General features: G+C 44.2%; 1 pseudogene; it reads left to right on the forward strand.

The window, feature by feature from the left end:
* The first annotated feature begins 4,906 nt into the window (after positions 1 to 4,906).
* LOC511981 (intraflagellar transport 27 homolog pseudogene) lies at positions 4,907 to 5,985 on the forward strand (annotated as a pseudogene).
* Positions 5,986 to 7,824: the final 1,839 nt, after the last annotated feature.

Genomic DNA, 7,824 nt, shown 5'->3' on the forward strand with positions numbered 1-7,824 from the left:
ATAACTGGAGATAGAACTGCCATATGACCCAGCAATCCCACGGCTGGGCATACACACCAAGGTAACCAAAATTGAAAGAGACACATGTATCCCAATATTCATTGCAGCACTGTTTACAATAGCTAGTTCATGGAAGCAATCTAGATGTCCATAGGCAGGCAAATGGATAAGGAAGTTGTGGTACATATACAGAATGGAGTATTACTCAGCTATAAAAAGGAACACATTTGAGTCAGTTCTAATGTGAAGTGAATTTGCTCAGTCATGTCCGACTCTGTGACCCTGTGGACTGTAGCCTACCAGGCTCCTCAGTCCATGGCATTTTTCAGGCAAGAGTACTAGAATGGTTTGCCATTTCCTTCTCCAGGGAATCTTCCTGACCCAGGGATGGAACCTGGGTCTCCTGCATTGCAGGCAGATGCTTTACCGTCTGAGTGGATGAAACTGGAGCCTATTATATAAAGTGAACTAGGTCAGAAAGAGAAACACCAATACAGTATATTAATGCATATATATAGAATTTAGAAAGATGGCAACAACGACCCTATATACAAGATAGCAAAAGAGACACAGATGTAAAGAACAGATTTTTGATCTCTGTGGGAGAAGGAGAGGGTGGGATGACTAGAGAGAATAGCATTGAAACATGTATATCACCATATGTAAAATAGATGACCAGTGCAAGTTTGATGTATGAAGCAGAACACACAAAGCTGATGCTCTGGGACAACCCAGAGGGATGGGATAGACAGGGAGATGGGAAGGGGGTTCAGGATTGGTGGGACACGTGTACACCCGTGGCTGATTCTTGTTGATGTATGGCAAAACCACCACAATATTGTAAAGTAATTAGCCTCCAATTAAAATAAATAGATTAAATTTTTTAAAATGCTGGCTTAAAAGTCACCATTAAAAAAACAAAGATCACGGCATCTGGCCTCATCACTTCATGGCAAATAGATGGAGAAAAAGTGGCAACAGCAACAGATTTTCTTGGGCTCCAAAATCACAGTGGACAGTGACTGCAGCCATGAAATTAGAAGACACTCCTTGGAGGAAAAGCTATGACAAACCTAGACAACATATTAAAAAGCAGAGACATCATCTTGCCAACAAATGACCATATGGTAAAAGTTATGGTTTTTCCAAGAGTCATGTATGGATGTAAGAGTTGGACCATAAAGAAGGCTGAGCACCAAAGAATTGATATTTTCAAATTGTGGTTCTGGAGAAGACTCTTGAAATTCCTTTTGACAGCAAGGAGATCAAGCTGGTCAGTCCTGAAGGAAATCAACGCCAAATATTCATTGGAAGGATTGATGCTGAAGCTGAAATTCCAATACTTTGGCCACCCGATGCAAAGAACTGACTCATCATTGGAAAAGACCCTGATGCTGGGAAAGATTGAGGGCAGAAGGAGAATCAAGTGACAGAGGATAAGATGGTTGGATAGCATCATCAGCTCAATGGACATGAGTTTGAGCCAACACTGGGAGATAGTGGAGGACAGGGAAGACTGGTGTGCTGCAGTCCATGTGGTTGCAAAGGATCAGATATGATGTGGAGACTGAAAAGCAACAGTAAACCCTGAAAATCATTGCATGATGTAGGGATATCTTGATATTAACTAATTTTTCCTTTTATAGGCTTCCCTCGTGGCTCAGATGGTAAAGAATCTGCCTGCAATGTGGGAGACCCGGGTTTGATCCCTGGGTTGGGAAGGTTCCCCTGGAGAAGGGAAAGACAACCCACTCCAGTATTCTTGCCTGGAGAATCCCATGGACAGAGGGGCCTGGCAAGCTACAGTCCATGGGGTTGCAAAGGATTGGACATGACCTAGGGACTGAACAATGACAACAAATGCTGAACACCATTGCATAATGGAGGGATATCTTGATATTAACTGTTTTTTCATTTTATTTTAAGAACAATTTTATTGCAAACTTTATTTTCAAAAAGTGTTCCAACAATGAACATATAGAGAAAATAGTAGCGTGATGGTGGAAAGAATAGTATGTTGAACCCTTGTGGGCTATCACCTAACTTCAATAACGATCAAGTTATGGCTAATCTTGTTTCACCTATACTTTCTCACTCCTCCCATCTTAATACCCTTTGCTAGACTAATTTAAAGCAAATCTCAGATAACCACTTGTGCTTTTCTTTATTAGCAATTTCCTTCTTTTCCCTGATTTCAGGCTGAATGGAGGGAGTCCAGACTCACTGTCTCAGGAGATGGAGTGTTCAGAAGACTAGATTTTTAGGTTTCAAACATAGAAACTCTCGCCAGAGATGCTGTCTTTAGATTTTGTTTGTTTGTTCAAAAGACGAAGCTTATGTAAAAGAACAGATCTGGGAAGAACAGACCACAATGTAAAAGTTCATTTTCTTATCCCATTTTTCAGGATAGAGAGGCAAGTAGAGAGGAGACAAGCAAGCATAGATGCACATGAAATACCAAGGACGGTGGCTGTGTTCTGACCTTCAGCATGTCCCCTGGTGAGAGATGTTAGAAAAGTCCACATTTGGGGCTGAAGAAGAAAGGATACCCCGACATTGTGAAAATGAATGCATTAGTCGCTCAGTTGTGGGACCCCATGGACTGTAGCTCTCCAGGTTGCTTCGTCTATGGAATTCTCCAGGCAAGAATACTGGAGTGGGTAGCCATTCCCTTTTCTGAGGATATTCCTGACCCAGGGATTGAACCTGGGTCTTCTGCATTGTAGGCAGATTCTTTACCATCTGAGCCATGAGGGAAGCCCACTGGTGACATTATATCCATCTAAACCCCAGGAGGCACTTTGGGACACTATTGTGTATAACTAGCAGGGTGAGAAAGGTTGTTTGGCATATCTGGTCAGAAATATACAGTTTTTCCAGAGGTCTTCAGGGTTGTCAAGAGGCAGCTGGTCAATCTGGAGGGACTACATGGTCTAGACAAGGTTAAAGAGAGATCTGAGTAGACAGAAAGCAGGATGGAGCCATGGGCTTCTCAGAAGTTGCCAGCCATAGGGAGATTCGGTAACTGATGGAACCACAGATGCTGCTGTCCTCTGAATCAGCCTCAAGGGAAGGGGAGAGGACAGGCTCTGAGTTGACTGATACACTGAGTTGTCTCAGATTCATTGTTTTGCCTCCAAGTGAAATAAAACATTAAGACAGCAACTGCAAACATGTATGGAAAGTAAAGAACATTTCTGCACTCCTGAGTATCCCCTCCATAAAAAGTCATCAGCACTCAGATTTTCTCTCTTTTCTTTATAGTCACGTTCTACCTTGTTGCCTGTTTTCCTCTTGCTTGTCATCAGGTACTCTCTAGGTGGGCTATGGCTGCTGACAGCTTCAAGCATACATGTAACCAATTGACAACTCAAGGGAAAAGAAAGGACCTCCTGGCCAACAGCTCCCTGCAGAGCACAGTACTAACTCTCATGCAAGCATTTTGCATCACGTCCTGGACCAATCACTGGGGCTGTTGACATGGAGAGGCTCATATGGCTGACCTGAGATCATGGCCACATTGTAGTTGGGGATGGAGTCAGGTGATCTCCATTTCCTAACAGAGGATAAAGGTGATATTCCCAGAAAGTCAAAGAGATACAGAAAAGGCTGAAATAGCATAAATATTTAATAAAAATACTGCTTAAATGAGTGGAAGAACAAGGCCTTCAAAATCTAAGACCAGGACTGTTGCAGCTACATTACATTGCCTCTATCTTTATTCCATAGTTTATACCAATCTTTACCGAACAAGAAGTCAGAACTTGGCCACCTTAAAAAGGCATTAGGTCTGTAAGATGGCAAGTAAGCTAATTATGACACATTTTGCACAAGAATTACGGATTCTAAATTGTCTTTCTATGGTACCTAGCTTTCAAGATTTAAAGTCTTATAAAAATTAAATATGAGCTCTTAAGTGGCAAGAAAGTGGCAGAAATGAGGTGAGAGGCTGAATTTCAAGGTAAGCAATCTGACCAGTTCTAAGTGACATGTGAATTTAGGGAGATTCACACATCCCGAAAAAAAAAAAAGTTTCATTTATTCTTGAAGTTTCTGAGTTCTCCTCAGATTTACCACTTATGGTCAAGTGCCTGCTGAGTCTGCTGGGCAGTGAGTCACCTCTAGTTATTCTCCAAGATGGACCACAAGCTATGAATGCAGGACCTGTTCTCACCCTGCACGCCCAGTCTAGCACAGGCTGGTCACTTGGCAGAACGTCAGTGAGTACTTACTAAATGAATGAGACATGACCAATGGTTTAGATGAGCAAAAATAGTGTAGACACACTCAGTTTTGACTACAGAATTTTTTTAAAGTTGAATTTGTCTTTTCATACTTCATGTCAGTTGATGATAGAGTTACATTGCACCTACGTTTCTTCTCTCATGGTAGGGATCACGCCTGTTCATAACAACAGCGACATATACTGAATCTTACCATGTAGCAGGCTCTTTTGTAACTGCAGTTTACTTCATCCCTACAACAATTCTAGAAGCTTCTGTCATTACACATTGTTTCTTACAAAGTTTGTTGTTTATAGACTGCTGGGACTTGACCCTGGCAGTGGCAGTTCTAAGTACATATTCTAGTTGCTAGGCTTACAAGGCCTGTTGTAAATACTTGCTTGTCCCATGTTTCTCTCTTAGAAGGAAAGAGCTATGATGCTGTCTTAATCACCACACCTGCACAGGGCTGGGCTCAAGTTAATTGTGTCAAATCAAACCAGGGATTAATCAGCTCATTTCCTTACATACATTGATAAATAGAAAGAGAAGTTGAGTTAGGCATCAGAGATCTTACAGATTTCTTAGACAATGTAGAGATGATATAATGCATTATGACAAATAAGAGTAGCTAAATAGGCCAGCAAGGAGGAGGCGGGGCGGGGGGGATGAGGAGGCGGGGCAGGCGGGCGGTGGTTGCTCGGACATCACGGCCACAGTGGGGCTGGGGGCCGGAGGATTTCTGGGTCACTGTTCCCGAACCACACTGCCGGGGGCTGGACTGGGTTCGGGAGCCGCATCGCCTCCCTGGGACCTTCCCGGCTGCCTTCTGAAGAACTTGACCCCTTCTGGCGCTCCTCCGCGCCCCACCGGGACCCTAGCGCCAAATACCGCCCCACGGGCTGCCCGAAGGGTCCAGGCCCCATTGTCCCGGTCCCCACCGTGGCCACTGGCCCCTTGAGCGCCAGTTCTCCCTACTCCCCTTCCCAGGCAGGACCACCAACGCCTCCAGCAGCCGCTCTTCTCTTGTCTGGTCCGTGGAGGTGGTTGGTTACCATGGTGAAGCTCGCAGCCAAATGCATCCTGGCAGGAGACCCCACCGTGGGCAAGACCGCCCTGGCACAGCTCTTCCGCAGCGACGGGGCCCATTTCCAGAAGAACTACACCCTGACAACAGGGGTGGATCTGGTGGTGAAAACAGTGGCAGTCCCTGACACGGGGGACAGTGTGGAACTCTTCATTTTTGACTCGGCCGGCAAAGAGCTGTTTTCTGAAATGCTGGATAAACTGTGGGAGAGTCCCAATGTCTTGTGTCTTGTCTACGACGTGACCAACGAGCAGTCCTTCACCAACTGCAGCAAGTGGCTGGAGAAGGCTCGGTCTCAGATTCCAGGGACCACCCTCCCAGGTGTGCTAGTGGGAAACAAGACAGACCTGGCTGGCAGGCGAGTGGTGGATGTGGCCCAGGCCCAGGCGTGGGCACTGGGCCAAGGCCTGGAATGTTTTGAAACATCCGTGAAGGAGATGGAAAACTATGAAGCCCCTTTCCACTACCTGGCCAAGCAGTTTCACCACCTGTACCGGGAGAAGCTGGAGGTTTTCCAGGTGCTGGTGTGAGAGGCTGGCCATACCGTTCCCTGCGGTGGAACCCAACACTGGGCTCCGTCTCCTCGGAAGATGGGAGAAGATGGAGCTGCCTGGCACTTCCAGTCTATTGTGACAGCTTTAAATAAAAGGAGAAAATGGAAAAGCAAAAAAAAAAAAAAAAAAAGAGTAGCTAAATAATTAATATAGACATACAGATAATAGTACAGGTATTTAGCATGTATAGTCTGCTTTTAGGCTTCCCTCATAGCTCAGTTCATAAAGAATCTGCCTGCAATGCAGGAGACCCCGGTTCCATTCCTGGGTCAGGAAGATCCCCTGGAGAAGGGATAGGCTACCCACTCCAGTATTCTTGGGCTTCCCTGGTGGCTCAGCTGGTAAAGAATCCATCTGCAATGCGAGAGACCTGGGTTTGATCCCTGGGTTGGGAAGATCCCCTGGAGAAAGGAAAGGCCACCCACTCCAGTATTCTGGCCTGGAGAATTCCATGAACTGTACAGTCCATGGGGTTACAATGAGTCAGACAGGACTGAGTGACTTTCACTTTCACTTTCAGTCTGCTTTTAGTTAGACATGCTTCCCAGGTGGCACTAGTGGTAAAAAATCCAGCCACCAATGCAGGAGATGTAGGAGATGAGAGTTCAATCCCTGGGTTGGGAAGGGAATGGCTACCCACTTCATATTCTTGCCTGGAGAATCCCATGGACAGAGGAGCCTGGTGGGCTACAGTCCATGGGATCACAAAGAGTCTGACACGACTGAAGTGACTTAGCATGTGAATTAGCACATGCTTAACCCTAGATTTGAATAATAAAATCATCATATCTTAGGTATGGTGGTATACATCTCACAGTCAAAATTTTGACACTTTCCTAGGGAAAAAAAACTACTTTTACTTTAGTGGCTTTTCTGAACCATTTCTTGGAAGTGTACTTGTAGACACAATGGAATGGAAGAAATATTTCCAGATCTGAAATACTTAGGTCTACTGTAATGGACATTTTATTCTGAATTATCAGCAATCTACATGTTAAAAGAATGATGTCATAAGTTATGAGGAATATTGATATCAAACGTTTTTAAATATTCATGTTTATAAGCCATCAAGCCGAATAGTCTCCAGCATTTCCTTAATTATGCTGAGTATAATGAGGAATACAAAGATAAATCATAGTAAAGATTACCCTAATTGTGTATTTCATAATTACCTTAAGATTTCAGTTGTACTTTAGAGTTTTAGTCTGCCCAACAGGTGTTTTAGCTCTCAGGGGTCCATCTAACTACACATCTGGTTTATTTAAAATATGTTTGTGGGGAATAAAAGTAAATTATCTCTAGAGGTCCAAAACAAACTCTATATTTAATCTGGGTAAGTCATCCAAATTGATGTTGGCTATTCACTTAATTAGGTATTTAGTGTATGGAATACAAAAGAAAGAAACCTGCAATTTCAAGGAATCCCCACTGAGGCTGCAGATGCTAGAATAGAGGTATAATTATATGATTTAATTTTTGAGTAATTGCTCGAATTTTCTTCTTCAAGGTAGCAACCTCTTTTAAATCCATCCAAGTTAAATTCCATAACTTTTCAGTCACTCTGTCTCAGGTTAGATCCATGGATCCAGGGCTGTAAGAGTGAGTATCTGGTCTGTTACCTTCCTTTCTCCATTCTCCTTTCCTCTTGGTGTGCTATCACTCTGGTGCTGCTAAGCTGGAGAGGAAAGTGAAAGTGAAAGTCACTCAGTGGTTTCCGAATCTTTGTGACCTCCGGGACATACCGCCCATGGAATTCTCCAGGCCAGAACACTGGATTGGGTAGCCTTTCCCTTCTCCAGGGGATCTTCCCGACCCAGGGATCAAACCTAGGTCTCCCCCATTGCAGGCAGATTCTTTACCAGCTGAGCCACAAGGGAAGCCACGCTGGGGTGGAGGTAGAGGACAAATGATATTTCCTTAGGTGGAAGAGAAAGGTGGAGACCCTCTTCATTTGTTTTTA

The sequence above is a fragment of the Bos taurus genome, chromosome 14 (assembly GCF_002263795.3).
Source record: "Bos taurus isolate L1 Dominette 01449 registration number 42190680 breed Hereford chromosome 14, ARS-UCD2.0, whole genome shotgun sequence".
Lineage (NCBI taxonomy): Eukaryota > Metazoa > Chordata > Mammalia > Artiodactyla > Bovidae > Bos > Bos taurus.